Source organism: Balaenoptera borealis, assembly GCF_965194805.1.
Source record: "Balaenoptera borealis genome assembly, chromosome: 20".
Taxonomy (NCBI): Eukaryota; Metazoa; Chordata; class Mammalia; order Artiodactyla; family Balaenopteridae; genus Balaenoptera; species Balaenoptera borealis.
In genome coordinates, this window is record NC_138879.1 from 42,706,302 (window position 1) to 42,725,400 (window position 19,099).

The window sequence follows — 19,099 nt, forward strand, 5'->3', positions numbered from 1 at the left end:
CACTGAGCCTCCCCGTCCTGGCCTGCACGGAAGCCAGGTCTCCGCCTAGAACACTGCCACCCTGCAGCCTCTCAAGTAGAGGATGCCCTTTCTCCCACACACAGGCCGCCCAAGGCGATGCTGAAACTCTCCTGCATGGCCGCCACCCCATCTAAACCATCACCTTGTTAAAGCCCGGCCTCCCTCAAAGCTCACCTCGCCCGGTTCGGTTTGCCCTCCACGCCTCTCATCACTGGCTCTGCAGGCCTGTCCCCAACATTGTGAAGGACATTTGCACTTGGGTATGACCTTGGTCTCCACTCTGTCTCAGAATAGAGAAGTGTCTCTATTCCACTTCTATCTCTCCCCAGCCACCTGTGACCTACCTCTCCATGTCTCTCACGACCTCGGCCCCCTAACTTGCCCTCCACCTTCATAGATTCCAGAAACGAAACACAACCTCGGGAGTGGGTGTCCCTACAGTTGGGTGGCCCCGAGCCCAAGGATGACAAGACAAGTGTGTGCTTTGCAGTAAGTCTCGTCTCAGCGGGAAGCCTGCCCCAACGCACAACATCTCTGATGTGGACACTTTCCCAGCACCATCTTCTTCCTCTATAATGTGAGGAAATTAGTAACACCTGCCTCATCGGATTGTTGAAAGAATGAATGAGAAAAGAAAGGCACAGAGAGAACAGGGCTCTTTGTACTGGAACTTGGCTGGTCATTATTTCTATTAAGAAGTGATGCTGGCACCGGCCCTGATGCTCGTCTTGGTCAGCTTTCTCTCTCCCATTTCCCTCAGAGGGTATTCATGACCCTCATTACTATCCTTGAGTCCCCTCCCCGCCCTGTGCCACCTCATCTCCCGTCTCACTGAGAAAAACAAGGTGCTCACAGGTGAGATTTCCTTCCTCTTTCTGCTTTTACCCCATCCCACTCACAGGTGCATCAGTGGCCTCACCTACCCTCACAGAGGAGGTGCCTCTACACTGATGGGGGCCCATCTTTCCTCCAAGCTCTGTGTTTCATCCTTTCCCGTCTCTCCACCTTGTTCCACCAGCCACTTCTCCTCTCTCAGCCTCACCAGCACCTCTTCTCCACCAGCTTCTCCTTCCTCGGCAGGTACCGACATGCTTAGGTCTCCAGCTTCTAAAATACCTTCCCTGGACTCTTCATCTATACTGACCTGTCCCTCTCCCTCTCTTTCTCATTTCAACTTCTAGGGGGAAATCTACGATTTTCTCACCTCCCATTTGTTTCTCAACCCAGTGATACTTAACATCACCACCACGGCCACTCGCCTGACACTGTTCCGTGCGGTCCGATGGACCCTCGTCAGCTCCTGTCTCGCGGGAGCCCTCAGCAGCCTTGCACGCCGCTGCCACTCCCCCTGGTTGAAACTCTTGCCTCTCTCCGCTTCCAGGATGCTCCCCTCTCGCGGGTTCCTCGGATTCCCTTTTGTGGAGTCCACTTCCGCCCAGGCCTTAAATGCTGATATGCTTCCCAGCATTTCTCCCTTGAGCCCTGCTCTCTCCCACTTCAGGAAACCCTCCGGGCAGCCTGCAGGAAGCCTAAGCATGTCTGTGCCTACTGCTCGCAGGATGTACAGGATGATGGCTTATATGACATCTTCCCCGGAGCAGCAGACCTCATAGGGAGCTGCCTCCTGGGCACCTCCGCTTGGATAAGACACGGTGAACTCAAACTAAGCACGTCCAAAACAGAACGAACCTTCCCACTATTTTAGTGCTCTTTTGTATGTCTTCCCTTTCTTGGTTTAAAACGTTCTTGGTTTTAAACACATCATGTTTTATTGTTTAAACCTATTTATCCAAATTGGATAAACATTTTTATCCAGATATAAATGTCATTCTTCACTCCTCTCCATCACAACATCTTTCACTCATCCCCAAGCCATCAATCCCAATGTGCGGTTGAGTCCACATTCCCTCCAAGGGTAACATCTTTTCCTTAGTTCGGACCACCCTCCTGGCGTGCTGATGGTCTCCTGGGACCCAGTCCTGACCTTCTCCCCAACTATTCTACCCACATTCACCAGCATGAAGGTTTTACACAAAAAGCCTGGCGTGTGACATCCTTTGATGGCTTCCTTCCTCACTGCTCCTAAGCGTGGTCCACAAGGACCCTCGTGACCCAGCCTTGCTGACCTCTCCCCCGCGACACATTAAGTTCCAGTAATGCCATGTCATTCGCTCACGATGATCTTGCCATCTGAACGGGAACCCTCTCGTTTCCTCTACATGCTTCACTCTTACCTATACTTCAAGGGTCACATTAGAGGTGAGTTCCCCAGCGAGACTCCCCGAGTGCGCCCCCGCCCCCACCAATACTCCCAAAGCACCCTGGGCTTCTGCCCTCCTGCACAGTAGACTGTAAAGGACGTTAGCCTTTCCCGCTACAAGGTGAACTTCCAAAGAACAATGGTGCTCTTATTTATCTTCTTATCCTGAGAGTCAAGCAGAGCTGCCGGCATGGAGTGGCTGATCAGTGGGTGCTTCTTAAGACTGAAGTACATTGAAGTCGTGTCCACAAGCGCGTGAGCCCTTCTCATCAAAGTGTGGAGGATGAGAGGGAAGAAGACACCCTTCTGAGTTCTTAAAATCTGGCAGACACTGTGCTGGGCTTTTTCTGGATGTTTTCTGACTTAATCTCATCTAATCCTCTCAACAATTCAAGGTGGGGAGGATTATCTCCAACTTATAGATGAAGAAACCAAGCTGACTGCTCTACAGGGACTGTTTTTGCTTTTTCGGTAGCAGAGTTATTTAAAGGTAATTTCATCCTGAGCATTTCCCAGCAGGTCTAGAGGTAGCAGGAGTCAGGTCTGCTGATCCAGAGACCAGAGACTGCCAGCGTGGTCTCCAATCTCTCTCTCTCAACTCCCCACCCCCGCTTCACCAGCCCAGGATCTGCCCCCCAACCCCCACCCCACCATCTCTGACCACTGCCTTCCTTTCTCCATGTCCCTTCCTGACCAGTTAACAGCTGCAGGAAGAGGGGGAAGGGGGCTCACTGATCAGGTGTCGTCCGCACCAGAGCTGACACAGCAGTGACAGTGGCAGTAACAGCAGTGGTCCAACACCCTGCTTCAGCCTAGGACACCCCCCATGATACAGCTGGGGCCCCAGGCACCAAGCTTGAAGAGAATGATGGGAAAGGGCAGGCTCCAAACTGACGTGGGGCCTTCCGGAACTCCCCAGTTCTGTGAGCTCATCTTCTAGAACCATCTTCACCCACGCAGCTTTGCTAGTCCCCCTGAGCCCCTCAATGTCAGGGCCTGGGGACATATTAGGAGGATCTAAGCTCAACCCCTCTTGCCCACCTTCACTCACACACACAATACTTTGAAGGATGACTCACTCCTCTCCTCCCAACAGACCCTTCCGGTGGGTACCCAGGGATGACGATGCTGGCGGGTGGCCACCGCCGCCCCAGGCATCTGACCTCACGGTCAAACTCCTTTGTTCTTCTTCCTTGATGCCGAGCCACGAACCGCCCCCTTTCTCCATCTGGATGATGACCGTTCAGTGTGGACAAGCCTGGAACAAATGTGATGCTGTCGACCCTAAAGCTTGTGGGACAGAGCAGTAAAATAGAAGAGCATGTGACACCCGTGTCTATACCCCACAGGGGCCCCTGCTTGGAGGCCGTGTGGCACAGCAGTTAGAGCATGGACTTTGCAGTCAGGCTGACCTGAGAACGAACACAGGCGCTAGTGACTACCAGCTGGGGTCCCAGTAAAAGTGACTTAACCTCTCAGTTTCCTTCATTCTCAAGGGGGAATAACAATACAGGAAACATCTCTAGAGACACGCAATACACAGGATCAATTACCGCTAAAAGCAGAGCACAACCAAAAACATGTCAAGCTGCCCTTGTTCATCCTGTCTGCCTGGGCCCCATCCCAGACAGACCAGATTCGAATTGAGGGTTGACCCACGTTTGCATCAGGATTTCTCTCTCTTTTTTTTTTTTTTTTTTAATTTTATTGTGGTAGGAATACATGAGTCACTTAACATGAGATCTACCCTCAACAAAATTTTAAATGTATAGTACAGTGTAGTTGATCCTAGGTACAGTGTTGTACAGCAGATCCCCAGAAACTTCTTCCTCTTGTTTCACTGAAACTTTATGCCCGTAGATTAGTAACTCCCCACTCCCTTCTCCCCCAGACCCTGGCAACCACCATTCCACTCTTTGATTCTATGGACTTGACTCTTTTAGATACCTCCTATAAGTGGAATCATGCGGTGTTTGTCTTTCTGTGACCGGCTTATTTCACTGAGCATAATGTGTCCTCCAGGTTCATCTGCGTGGTCACATGTTACAGAATTTCCTTCCTTTTTAAGGCTGAATAGTACACCACTGGGTGTATAGACCGCATTTTCTTTATCCATTCATCTGATGGACATTTAGGTTTTTTCCACATCTTGGCTATTGTGAATAGTGCTGCAATGAACATAGGAGTGCTAATATCTCTTCAAGTTCCTGATTTCAATTCTTTGGGATAAATAGAAGTGGGGTTGCTGGATCACACGGTAGTTCTGTTTGTAATGTTTTGAGGATACTGTATTCCACAGCAGCTACGCCATTTTGCATTCCTACCAACAGTGCACAAGGGTTCCAATTTCTCCATGTCCTTGCCAAAACTTATCTTTTGCTTTTTTTATAATAGCCATCCTGACAGGTGTGAGGTGATATCTCATTGTGGTTTTGATTTGCATCCCCCTAATGATTAGTGATGTTGAACATTTTTTTCATATGCCTGTTGGCCCCCCTGTGTCTTCTTTAGAGAAATGTCTCTTTGGCATCAGTATTTCTTAAAAGCTCCCCCAGATGACTCCAATGCACAGCCAAGGCTTGAGCCTTTGTCCTGGGGGAAGGGCTCTGGACTTGAGTTAGAAAACCTGAGTTCAATGTCTTGGTCTGCCCTTGACTGGCTATTTAGTCTTGGCCGGTTAACCTCCATTTCCTCATCTATAAAATGGAGTCGTTACCCTGCCCCACCCCCTGGAACCACGGTAATCTCCCCAAGCCTCATTTTGTTCCTCTGTAAAATGGGAATAATCCTCCCTCACTGTCTCAATGCCTGAAGATACATACCACTTGGATCAGTACATCTTAACTATTGTTTTTATTGTCTGGCCCTGGGTAGTGATTCTGTGTGGTTAAGTTTTGGGGTTTTTACTGTATCGGCCTGCTTTTACTATTTTATCACTTCTTTTTATTGAGTCATCTTTCAGCTTATTTTTATTTTATTGTATGTTTTGTTATTTCCCACTTGACTTTCACTCACTCTTAAATGGAGAAGAAGAAACAGAAAGCTCAAAAGAAAAAGTTACAAGGGCAGACAAGGCCCCCAGTTGACAATTGGTGGGTCTTTATTTCTCTGCTGAGCTCAGCACGAGTCTTTCCTGTTTCCCCCAAAGCAAGCTCGGATTCTTGACCACATCCCAGCAGAGATCCCCCACCAGCTCCCTTCAGGTTTAAGTTCTCCTGAAGCATCTCTTACCTTTCTGCTTCTCAGTCCTGGCTGCACTTTAGAAAAAATACACCTGGGCACCACCCCAGTCCAATTACGTCCAAATCTCTGGGGGTAAAGCCCAGGCATTACTATTTTTTCAACACTTCCAGGAGATTCCAAAGTGCTACCAGAGGTGAGGACCACTGTTCTAATCAAACTTTAGTTCCCTAAATGTGTGCCAGTGCTTTGCAACCATGTTTTACATGCTATTATATAAGCTTTTCCCTCTGTCCAGTACACTCTTTCTGTTCCAACTAACTGGCTAGCTGCTGGTCCTCCTTAAAGCATTGCTGGAGCTTGACTTCCTGCCCTGGACTCCTTGGGCTGAGTCAGCAGTCCCCTATACCCTGGCACAGCAATCAACGTTAATGTGTCATCTCAGCATCTACTACACTACATCAGTATCTTCTTTCTCCATCACTCCCACCAGACTAGGAGATGCCCGATGCATCCCAATTGTCTATTTTCCCATTGTTGACAACAAGATCAAAAAATACTATGGAAAGAAATGAAGAAATGAATGAAAATCATCTAGTCGGTTGATTCAGAAGAACCTTAGCTCAGAGGACTCCATCAGGAGAGCGCCGAGGGTGGTCCCAAGGAGTATGCAGGGGTCTCTGTGGACAATGAAGAAATGAGTCCTACTCTGCCTGCAAGTAGGGAGAGCCTGGAGCTCCTAGAGAAAGGTCTACTCACCCGATGCACTCCCAACTCGTAACAGTGAAAATAGAACTAACCTCTTCTTGATAAGTTGTGTCCCTGTTATTTTCATCTTTGATCACAGTATGTGGCTGTAATCACAAGACATTGTTATCAGGAGGCCTGAGGCATGTAAAGTCACTAACCCTGCACTGCAGAGTCTCACCCCATCATATTCTTTTAGTTTTGTGTCTCCTTTATTAATCTGTCTTCTTCCTCGTGATGGTTAATTTTCTGTGTCAACTTGACTGGGCCACAGGGTGCCCAGATATTTGGTCAAACATTATCCTGGGTGTTTCTATGAGGGTGTTTCTGGAGGAGATTAACATCTTTAAAAATTGAAACGTATTTGACACATAAGGTTGTGTAAATTTAAGGTGTAAGGCATGTTAATTTGATACATTTCTATATTGTGATATGATTATCATCATAGTCATAATTAAAACCTCAGTCACATTACATGATTATTTCTTTTTAGTGGCTGGAATAATTAAGTTCTAGTCTCTTAGCAAGCTTGATGATTACAATACAATATTGTGGTCTATATTCATTATACTGTGCATTAGATGAGATGAACATTTAAATCACTAGACTGAGTAAAGCAGATTGCCCTCCCTAATGTGGGTGGGCCTCATCCAACCAGTGGAAGGCCTGAAGAGAACAAAAAGGCTGATCCTCCCTGAATAAGAGGGAATTGCCCCTGCCTGACTGCAATTCAAACTAAGACATTGACTTTTTTCCTGCCTCTGAACTAGAACTGAAACATCAGCTCTTCCTGGGTCTTGAGCCTGCCAGCCTTTAGACTGGAATGCCACCATTGATTCTCTTGGGTCTCCAGCTTACCAACTCACCCGGCAGATCTTGGAACTCACCCACTTCCACAACTGCATAAGCCTTATTCCAAATATATATATAACGACTGTTCTAACCAAATTTTTATAGTTCCCTATATGTGTATTTATATACACAAATCTTATTTGTTCTGTTCCTCTGGAGAACCCTGACTGATACAGCCCTCCGTGAAGTTGGTAGAAAATCACTTAACAGTCATCAGGTTCCTCAATCCACATTATTCCCTTCCTTGCTGTGGTGCCACTACTGGCTGACAGTCTTCCCTCCCCGCTTATGATGTGTGCCTTCCACAGTACAGGGCAGCTGAATGAAAGCAGCCAGACCTGGGCTGGAGTCCTGACGTCACAGAATTTACTAGCTCTGTGACCTTGGTGGGTTCGTTAGCCTCAATATCCTCACCCATAAAGTTAAAAGGACTGCCACCCAGGGGGTTGCTGAGAGGATTAATGAGATAACATGCAAATCATCTTACACAGGACCTGGCACCAAGCAGACACTCAATAAAAGGTAGTTCTTTAATTATTGTTATTTTGGGGGAGAGGAAACTAACTAACCATACTCTTGAGAACTTCACTTGAATTGTCCAAAAAGGCTCTGAGTGAAAGGGCCTAAAGGATATTGCAAAGGGAAAGCAGGAGCTAGTTTTAACCAATCAGAGGCCTTTTTCCCATCCAAGTTTGTGCTGTGTTGGCCCTCGCGGAAGTCACAACATCTCTGGATGAGCAAGGAATTAATCTACTAGCATTTATCTTCCTGGACTTACATCCTAGGGATTTGCTCTCAGGGAAACCGACACAGCCTAAAGAGGAAGGAAAAAAGTGCTTGTTCATCTGTGTCATACTCCCCCCTCCCCATCCTGATGTCCTTCAGAGGTCAGAAATGGTTCCTCCATATCTGCCCCCATCACTCTGGTTGGTGCTATCAGCGTATCTTATCTGGGACTACAATCATTCCCTAAGGGGTCTCTCTCTACATCTAAGTCATAGAACTGAATACACCAGTCCCCATTTTTAAATCTCTCACTGGATCTCTATCACTTGCAGAACTAGTTCAGAAGTCCTCCATGCTCTGTCCTCTCCCCACTTCTCCAGCCCTTCCTCCCAACACTTCTCTCCCTGCAACGCCATCCCCTGGGCTTCCACGGTTCTGAGCTACCCACTCTTCCCCAAACTTATCTGTCTAAAATCTCTCCTCACTGGGCACCTGATAACTCCATTTCACCCTTCAAAATCAGCCCAGCATTGCAACTTCCACAGAAAGTGTTAATCCCACACTCTCTACCTCCTGAACCCTCCAATCTATTTTCTTGTCCCCGGCCCTTGAATTTCTCCCAGTCACAGAACTCCCACATTGCACTATAATTTATGATGTACGTGACTGTAATCCTGTCTGTGAGCTCTTCCAGAGCAAGGAGTACGTTATATTTAATCTCCATATTTCCTTGACCTATTAATGGGTGAGACACCCAAAAGGGACTGAGTAAAGTTTAGGAGAATATATTTAAAAACACACTGGTTGGGGAGGGAAGGAGATGCCCACGATTCTATAGGGAGAGCACAAGGGAGATTTTGTGGTGCTGGGACAGTTCTGTATCTTGATCTGGATGGTAGGTACACAAATGCATGTCATAAAATGACACGGAACCGTACGCACACTTCATCGCAATGTCAATGTCCTGACTGATATTACAGTGGGTCCCTTGGTATCTGTAGGGTTTTGGTTCCAGGACCACCTCCCCGCCCACACCCAGGATACCAAAATCTGCAGATGCTCAAGTCCCTATAGCAAATGTCCTAGTACAGTTGGCCTGTATCCATGGGTTTCGCATCCTCAGATTCAACCAACTGCAGGTGGAAACCCGCAGATACAGGAGGCCAACTGTATATTATGTTGTAGAAGGATATTGCAAAGGGAAAGCAGGAGTTTGTTTCAACCAATCAGAGGCCTTTTCCCCATCCAAGTTTGCGCTGTGTTGGCCCTCGTGGAAGTCACGAGCTCTCTGGATGAGCAGGGAATTACTCTACGAAGCATTGATCCTTTTGGAAGATGTAACCGTTGGGGGAAACTGGATGAAGAGGCCACAGGATTTCTTTCTACCCTCTTTGTAACTTTCTGGGAATAACTATTTGATAATAAAAAGTTTTTTAAAAAAGGAAAAATGCACTGACGACTTTTACTGTTCCGACTCATCTAATAAAATTATTGGAAATGAGGGGCAGTCAACCCTGGAATTTTTCACAAAATCTAATTTAAGATTATTTAAAACTGACCAGCTAGAAGGTGAATTATGAGAACACAAACATAACTCAAATGTGCTTCAACATCTGCTTTTTTTTTTTTTTTTTAAATCATCACCTTTTTTGATTCTTTCTTTGTTTATTTATTTATTTATGGCTGTGTTGGGTCTTCGTTTCTGTGCGAGGGCTTTCTGTAGTTGTGGCAAGCGGGGGCCACTCTTCATCAAGGTGCGCGGGCCTCTCACTATCGCGGCCTCTCTTGTTGTGGAGCACAGGCTCCAGACGCGCAGGCTCAGTAGTTGTGGCTCACGGGCCTAGTTGCTCCGCGGCATGTGGGATCTTCCCAGACCAGGGCTCGAACCCGTGTCCCCTGCATTAGCAGGCGGATTCTTAACCACTGCACCACCAGGGAAGCCCCATCTGCTTTATTTAGAATAGTAACAAGTTTCTGCTCTAAAGGCCTTGGAATCAGTACCCAAATGGGAAGAACCGGGAGTAGAATGAATCAGGTCAGCACAGCTGTGGGAGCAGAACGAGGCCGCCTGTGATGAAGCACCTGAGAAAAACAGAAAACTTCTGTGACTCTACCTGACCAGAGAAAGAGGCTGAATGGGTGGGAGAAAACTGCATTCCTGACCCATGACTTGGGAGGCCCTGGACCTAAAAATCTGAGTCCACATTCTTAGTAACTTGGAAACCCTCACATGCTGGAGGTGCTAAAAACTGAGGTTTTGGGAATTCCCTGGCGGTCCAGTGGTTAGGACTTCACGCTTCCACTGCAGAGGGCATGGGTTCAAACCCTGGTTGAACTAAGGCAACTAAGATCCCTCATGCATGCTGCACAGGACAGCCAAAATAAAATAAATAAATAAATAAATAAATTAAGAACCGAGGTTTCCAGTAAACTAGCACCTTCAACAGCAGAAGGCCTCCACACACCCAGGGCCTCTGACCTCCTGAGATTCCTAGCAACCAGGGTGGGCTCACAACCTGATGATGTCAATAGCCCTAGGAGCCTGAGACCCCTAATAACTGATCTCTCTGAGAACCATGAAGCCTTTAATAAATTGAAAAACTGAATAACCCAGGGCTTCTACAGACCGAAGGACTATAATAAACGGAGACTCTTAGCAACCCAGGTCTCCTAGCAACCCGGGGACTCTGATTGTCAGAGACTCCTGGCAACCAGGGAGATTGCACAATCTGGGGCCCCAGCACACATCCAACCCTGGGCCTAGACTTCCTCTCCCTCTGTGGTGATTCCACACTGAACCTTGAGAGGAAGTGTGATCTGAGAGACAGAGGCAGAATCAGGAGCCAAAGACCTGGGTAAAACGTTCTGATTTGGCCACTTACTAACTGTATATCCTTTGGCTTAATCTCCCTGACTATCAGACTCCTTACATACAAAATGAGAATGATAATTACAATCTCTAGCTCATAAAATTATTGTGAGCGTCAGGTAAGAAGGCTTAAGGGAAAGCATTTTAACAGCTATACATATGCATGTTGCCATTTCCAATTGCACCCTGTCCCCTCCCATCTCAAGACCCACCATACTGCATCAATTGGAAGTCAACGCTACTTCCAAAACATCTTTCCCATCTATTCCAGCTCCATCACCACCACCAGAGTCTCAAGCCCCCATTGTCTACATTGCCACCAGTTATCTTTCCAACACGCAAGTGCTATCCTTTCTCTTTTGCCCACAGGCTTCTATTGGCTCCCTTGTTCTTTGAGTCAAGTTCAACTCTTTGGCATGGTATATAAACTCTTCATGATCAAGCCCTATCTTTCCAGTTCATCTTCAATCACTCTCCCAACTCCCACTTCCTTTATTTACTCTGAAAACAAACCTGAGAGGTGGGTATTCATCATCTCAGTTTCACAGATAAAGAAAACAGGGCTGAAGTAGCTCACCGCAAGTGCATACAGCCTGGAAGCAGTGATTTGAAGCCAAGTTGGATTGTAAAACCCAAGTCCTTTGACTGCAAAGCCATTACCGCCTTTTGGAAGCTTCCCAAAAAGCATACTTCTCTGGTTACTCTCTTAATAAACCAACCTTGGTCTTGTCCCAAAGCCCCTCCACCCTTTTCTGCAAGAGCCGCTGAACAACATTCAGCTTTGGTGGAGCTTAAATTTACACTAGGGGGCGCTCTCCTTGCACACAAAACTATATACATCATCCCTAAGAGACTATTGAGACCACGCCCAGTGATGCTTTACCTGTGGCCTGGCTCATTTTGCCATATGGTTCGAGGTGTAATTCTAGGATAAATGTAATTTTAGGATAAACTGCTTCCATGTTGCTGCTCCTCAAAAAAGCCCAGATATTAACATTTCAGGGGCTAAATAAAGTCATTTTTATTAACATCCTTCCTGTCAATGGAACAGGTTAACCTAAGTTTTAAGAATATACCTGTTCTTCCATAGGACTCAATAAAGCTTCTCTCATTTTCCACTAAAATAAATAGGACCTGAAAACAGCTGTATTTGCTGTTTGATTCTCAAGGTTTGGGGTGTGGGGAGGTTGGTGGGGACAGCAGGACAATTTCTCATCATGGGTACAATCTGACATCTTCATTCTATGAATGTGAGGACAAAAATCCCCAAAGGGAAAGCACATTGCTTCAGGGCCCATGTCAAGTAAGAGTCAGGGCAGGGACCAGATCTAATTCTCCAGAACACATCTTCATATTCATACACTCATCTTGTAATTAACAAAGAGTACATAAGCGGAGCCCTCTGATGTTACAGCTCATGGGCTCAGAGCACACGGCATGAATACTGTATGGGGCTCCTTATGGCGTATGGAAGAGAAACCATACTTGGTTCCATGGGTGTGTCCAACCCTCTGAACATGTGTGAGATGGGGGAATATGTACGGGTGCCTTTCAGAAGGCCTGGCTTTCCTGATGTGCTCACTCTGGTACCTTCCCCCACCTCTCTGAGAGCTGTCCTCTCCAGGCTGAGATCAGGGGCCCCAGAGAGCTCTCCCAAGGTGCTGGGGGGTAGGGTTGGGAGGAAAGACTTTCTCCCCTTAGACCCAAAAACAATTTCCCTCCCAAACTGCCAGGGGAGAACTCAGCGCCAGGTTCATGCTGTTCAATGGGCCTGAAGGGATTCTCATTTGGGGATGATTTTACCCCCCAGAGAACACTTAGCAATGACTGAAGACCTTTTTGGTTACTACAAAGTGAGGAGAGGCATGCTACTGGCATTTAGTGAGTCAAAGGAGGTGAAGATGGCTGCTCTTGACTGTTTAAAGCAGGGCAGGTGCCATCCAACCCCTGAGCCTCAGCAAAAAAAGCAATCCTTGTAACACAGAATCTGTCCCATGGTGAAGCCAAGACCATCTTTTATTGATTAAAGGTCAACAAGGATGTAGATAAGTTAAGCTATGCAGAGAACTAACATTCTGAAATGCAAAATCCTAAGGCTAAAAGTCTAAAACCAATCATTCAAAATACAAGGAGATGCAACTCCGAGGACTGATCAGAATCTGAACGGCTCCACTGGATCTAAAACCCAGATCGGGGCTTCCCTGGTGGCGCAGTGGTTGAGAATCTGCCTGCTAATGCAGGGGACACGGGTTCGAGCCCTGGTCTGGGAAGATCCCACATGCCGCGGAGCGACTAGGCCCGTGAGCCACAACTGCTGAGCCTGCGCGTCTGGAGCCTGTGCTCCGCGACAGTGAGAGGCCGCGATAGTGAGAGGCCCGCGCACTGCGATGAAGAGTGGCCCCCGCTTGCCGCAACTGGAGAAAGCCCTCGCGCAGAGGCGAAGACCCAACACAGCCAAAAATAAATAAATAAAAATAAATTTAAAACCCAGATCGCCAACATGCCGCTAAGGTTCCCACATGGAGGGCTGTCACCGAGCTCAGAACCGACACTGCATGAAACACACAGAGTTCACGGGAATGTACGGCAGATCTGTGAGCACCCATGTGTGCATTCCTGCCGCTCGGAGGCTGGAGAGAGTCAGGCGTGGCAGAAGAAATAGAAAGGAAGGCAGAGGAAGCAGAAGTGAACGGTGACATCCAATTCTGTTTCCTTCGACATTCCAAAAAAAATAGTGGAAACTCACTCTTCTCCTGGTTAATCCTTCCTGTCTCCAAGGAAGCTGGCTTTTAGTTATCATTCAGTTTTCTCATCAAAGGAAACCAATTTACTGTATAAAAAGCCAATGGAGTTATTCCAGAGTCTTTAATCTAATTGTATTATCAGCACTTGGCCTTAAATTCAATACTTGTCCTTAAAAAGTACCCAGTTCCTTTGAGTCTAGGGCAAGGGGTTGAGAACAAGCCAGGGCAAAGCTCAGGACAGCGTTTGGTAAGAGGAGGATTTCAGCTCCAGGGCTGGCCTCTGGAGAAGGCACCCCTGAAGCCTCAAGGGGTTAAGTTCAACAGGTAAAGCAAGCTCCAGGGTGAAAGAAACAAAGGTCAGGAAAGCTGCTCTGGCTGGGATAAGGGCACAGCAGTGGAAGGCCTGAGTGGGCAGCCAAAGCTAAGAGTAGAGAAGTCAGTCTTGGAAAATCTGTCCATCTGGGGCAAGACCTCACCAGCAAGTGGGTGGGGAAGAGAATGTGTATCCAGCCTTATCTTCTTATTTCTCACTATCTTCTCAGGGCCTAACCCAGACACTGGTACCTAATAGGTGCTTAATAAGTATTTTCAGAGTGAATGAATGAAAAACAAAACCCCTAGAGATACCAAGTCCACACACCTCCTTCTTGCCTCTACCATCCTGCCCTATGGGGATGAGAGAGGATGCCACTGCCTGCCTAGGGACTCCTTGGTGATTTATTAAATCACTAATTTTAATTAGGCACCAAGAACAAAAGGATGAACACCGCCAAGTTGCAAAGGACGAGAATATTGTGGGAGAAATCTAATGGGAAACACGGAGCATGGAGATGGACCTGCTGATTGAGCTCTGGGGGCCGGGACTGGGAGGGGTAAAAGTGGCCACTGCCAGAGCAAGTGGGGCTGGCAACAGATGCCCTGTGGGTTTGGCCCCCCTGTGGCCTGGAGAGAGGCAGAGGAGGCTGGACCTTGCTTCCTGGTCTGGCCAGAGGCAGGCGACTAAAACCTACATAGAGCGATCCAGTCAGCCCACAATGGGGTGTGGCCTGGCCCATCACATGAGCGTTTTCCCTTCCCTGCATGGGCTCCTCGTGCAGCCAGTGGGAGAGCAAAGAAATAGGGAGGCCGGGTAGGAGGGGCTTGGCCTCGGCTCAGTTCTACAAACAGCAAGCAGGCGGCCTGCTCCAAAGGCGCTGCTGAGACCATGGTGAAAACTTGGTAATGGTAAGAGCCACAGTCCCCCAGCCAGGAGCCTCAGGCCCTGGGAGCCAGATGTTCCACAGGACAAGAACGTCCTGTACCCGAGTCGGGAGGAGGCAAGGAGCTGAGGTTGCTACAAGGTGGTCAAGAGGCATGTGGAGTAGACTGGGACCCACCCCACCGCTTGGAGCCAAGCAGAGCTCAGCAGCATGCAGATCAGCCAAACCCCAGCCCACTTGCCGTCCAAAGCCCAGAATGAATGCTTGTTGTAAGTCATTGAAGTTTCACAGTAGTTTGTTATGCGGCAACATCACTGACTGCACTGTGCCTTCTGAGGGCCTTTTCAGTGCCTTCAGTTAAAGAAAGAGTTTGGCTATTAAAAGGAAAAGTTTACAGAAAATTCGAACACTCCTTGGTTCTCCCATTTTGGAGAGCAATTTCACAACTTCCAGAAAAGTTGAAGATGCACGTACGTTAGCGGTCAACTACTCCACCTCTAGGTGACTACACACCACAGAGCAGGGTCAGAAAACTGTTTCTGTAAAGGGCCAGAGGGTGAGCATTTTAGGCATTTCAGACTAGACGGTCTCTACGAGACTATACAACCATTCGACTCTGCCATTTTAGCGTAAAAGCAGACACAGACAATACTTAAATGAACGCCCGTGGCTGTGTTCCAATAAACCTTTTTTATGGACACTGAAATGTGAATTTCCTATCATTTTCATGTATCACAAAATATTCTTATTTTTTTATCCATTAAAAATGTAAAAACCATCCATCGACAGGTGAATGGATAAACAAAATGTGGTAGATACATACAATGGAATGTTATTCAGCCTTTAAAGGAAGGAAATTCTGACATGTGCAACATGGATGAACCTTGAGGTCATCATGCTAAGTGAAGTAAACCAGTCACAAAAAGACAAATAGTGTGTGATTTCATTCATACAAGGTACCTAGAGTAGTCCAATTTATAGAGACAGAAAGTGGATGAGTGGACAGGGGCATAGAAGTTATTGTTCAATGGGCAAAGAATTTCGATTTAGGAAGATGAAAAAGTTCTGGAGATGAATGGTGGTGATGGTTATACAACAATGTGAATGTACTCAATGCCACTAAACTATACACTTAAAAATAGTTAAGGGCTTCCCTGGTGGCGCAGTGGTTGAGAGTCTGCCTGCCAATGCAGGGGACACGGGTTCGAGCCCTGGTCTGGGAAGATCCCACATGCCGCGGAGCGACTAGGCCCGTGAGCCACAATTGCTGAGCCTGTGCGTCTGGAGCCTGTGCTCCGCAACAAGAGAGGCCGCGACAGTGAGAGGCCCACACACCGCGATGAAGAGTGGCCCCCGCTCGCCGCAACTAGAGAAAGTCCTCACACAGAAACGAAGACCCAACACAGCCAAAAAATAAATAAATAAATAATAAATAAATAAATAAATAATTTTTTTTAAAAAATGGTTAAAATGGGAACATTGTATGCTAGGTATATGTTACTGCAATTTTTTAAAATTAAAATTATAAAAAGAAAAAATTAAAAATTATTCTTAATTTACAACCCCATACTAAAACAGGTGGCAGTGGACTTGACCTATCGGCTGTAGTTAATAACACTTGCCCTAAAGAAACTCTCTCAGATGTGCCCAGGAGATAAGTACAGGAGTACTGTGCCCAGGAGATAAGTACAGGAGTACTTATCACGGCACTGTCTGGGTTATAGAAAAACAACAGGAAATAACCTAAATATTCATCAAGAGGAAAATGGAGCAATGCATTGTGGTATAATTATTCAATGGAATACACAGTGATAAGTGGAGTATGCTATAATTTATATCTAAAACTTAAAACCCTACTGAATAATGCTATATTGTATTAATGCATACATAAAAATGTAAGTGTAAAACCATACATAGGAATGATAAACACTAGATTCACAGTAATAGTTACCTCTGAGGAGGAGGGAGAAGAATAGAAATGGGAATGGAAAATACAGGGAGCTTCAATTATATCAGTAATGTTTTATTTCTTTAAATGAGATCTGATGCAAATGACACAATGTTAAGATTAGGTAAAGCTTAATGGTGGGTAAATAGGTAGTCATTACGCTCTTTTCTATTCTTGTCTGATCTTTGAAATATTTCACGATGAAAAAATTAATTCATAAAAGGGGAAAAAAGCAAAGGGAGGAACAAATTTTTAAGGAAAAACAAAAGCCAGCAATTTCAAAGCATGCCAGTAGCAGCCAGAGGAATAACAGAAGAGTTATCAATTCATCTCACTCGTCCTTCTGGATTTTCTCCACCGGCTTAGAACTCAGGGGGGTGAACCTGATGCAGAGACCCACATTCGGAACCACTAGATGGCTCTGCCCGTGAGTTTGTTCTGTGTGTCTGGAGAAGGAAGGCTGACAGATCCCAGGCCAGCCATCCCTGAGAACCATGTTCCAGCCACAACCTGCTTTCCAGAGGCAAACCTGCCCTCACCCACAAGGCACAGGAAGGTATTTCAGGGCTTCAAGGTGTTTCATTGTGAAAACCAGGTTCTCTCACCAATACCTGCAGAGACGGAAGTGACAGGCCACCTCTCAAGCCTTCTCTTGGGGACGTTGCTTGACCTTAGTTCTAGTCCGTATTTAATGCCGTCAATTAAGATTAGGTTAGATTGAAAGTAACAGGAAACGCAAACAACAGTGGCTTCAACAAGACAGAAGTTTATTTTTGTCTCATGTAAGATAAATCCAGAGGTAGATAACTCAGGGTAGTGTCAAAGCTAGGGTGTGACCTGTCCTCCGGTTCCAAGATGGCAGCTGGAGCTCCAGTTATCAGATCTGCCTTCCAAGCAGCAAAACAGAAGAAAGGGAGAAGGACCTGCCTCCTCCTTTTTATTATTTATTTATTTATTTATTTATTTTGGCTGCATTGGGTCTTCGTTGCCGCGCACGGGCTTTCTCTAGTTGCGGCAAGCGGGGGGCTGCTCTTCATTGTGGTGCGCAGGCTTCTCATTGCAGTGGCTTCCCTTGTTGCGGAGCACGAGTTCTAGGCGCAAGGGCTTCAGTAGTTGTGGCTCGCGGACTCTAGAGCGCAGGCTCAGTAGTTGTGGCGCCCGGGCTTAGTTGCTCTGCAGCATGTGGGATCTTCCCGGACCAGGGCTCAAACCCGTGTCCCCTGCATTGGCAGGCGGATTCCTAACCACTGCGCCACCAGGGAAGCCCCCTGCCTCCTCCCTTTTAAAGGAGTCTTCCAGAAAGCATCCCATGATTTTTCCACTGACATCTCATTGTCCAGAACATAGTCAAATGGCCACACTTACTCCAAGAAAACTTAGGAAATGTCTTTTTCTGAGAAGCCATGAACCCAGCTGAAAACCAGGAGCTCCATTACTAAGGAAGAAAAGGAGAACAGATATTAGAGAAGGCAACTTGCAATCTCCGTCACAGTTGCCACCTTACTGTGTCACTCTGAGCAAGTGCTGTCACTTCCTCACCCTTCAGTCAATGCATTGGACTAGGTAGGTCAGAGCTAAGATCCTTCCCAGATCTGACATCCTATTCTATGCTAAAGTGTTATATTTATGTAAATCTTTGACTCCAAAGTTGGAAGAGGCAAGTGAAAGAAACTAACATTTGTTACTTACTCATGAGTGATCGATTCTTTCTCTGTTTAGCTCTTTTCAACCTCATCAGTGACTATATGATGTTGGATGTATTACTGCCTTTTAGAGAAGAGAAAATTGAGGTTAAAAAAGGCTAAACCACCTCCCAAATTCACACAGCTTTAAGTGATGGAACCAGGATTTGAACCCCACCCATGCTCCTTCACTATACCATGCTGCCCATTTCCGTATTTGGAAATAGACCAGAACACAATTCCAGGTCTGCCACTTATTGACAGCGTAACCTTGGACAAGTTACTTAATCTCTCTGTGCCTCATTTTTCTCATCTGCAAAATGGGAATAATAATGGTACCTAGGCTATAGGGTTGTTGAGAAGATTACATGAGCGAATAAACATAAAACACTTAGAACATGCCTGGCATGTAGAATTAGTCTGCAAGTGTTAGCTATTATCATATTAGGCAACATTTGAGAGGTTCCATGAGGGAGAACTGAGGAACAGAGAGGATGTTCCAGGCTGAGGGAACAGCCCAATCCAGAGCTGGGAGATGGTGACGGCAGAGTCAGGTCTAAAGGCATGAGCAGGAGTCATGAGTCTCCAACTTCAATACTTAATCGGGGCCTCCGCATGAGGTAGGTCCTCACTAGTTACATACTTGATTTGAATAGATCTCAGGAAAACCCCTAAGAATGAAAAACGTCTATAGATACGAATCTCAAATTTTACCTTGAAGGGAAGGGAAGAGTGACATACACCGGCTCCCAACTGCGAGCTCCCCATATGCTAGGAGCATGAAAAGAGGGGCAGCCTAACACCCAGAGCAAAGTATATGAACTTGGGTCCTTGCTCTGCCTGGCCTTTATGGTGCCATATTCCAGGTGTT

The 19,099-nt window shown here is 46.5% G+C and overlaps 1 protein-coding gene across 2 annotated transcripts in view; it reads right to left on the reverse strand.

Moving 5' to 3' along the window:
• The window catches only part of SPACA3 (sperm acrosome associated 3), a 40,601-nt gene that overhangs the window by 11,342 nt on the left and 10,160 nt on the right, over positions 1-19,099 (reverse strand). Inside the window, exon 2 of one of the 2 annotated variants that reach the window (XR_014238206.1) lies at positions 17,297-18,313. The exons of the other annotated variant lie outside the window; for it this stretch is intronic. The gene's annotated coding sequence lies outside the window, so the exon portion shown is untranslated. Of the gene's footprint in view, positions 1-17,296; positions 18,314-19,099 lie in introns of those variants that run through there. 2 annotated transcript variants of the gene reach the window in all.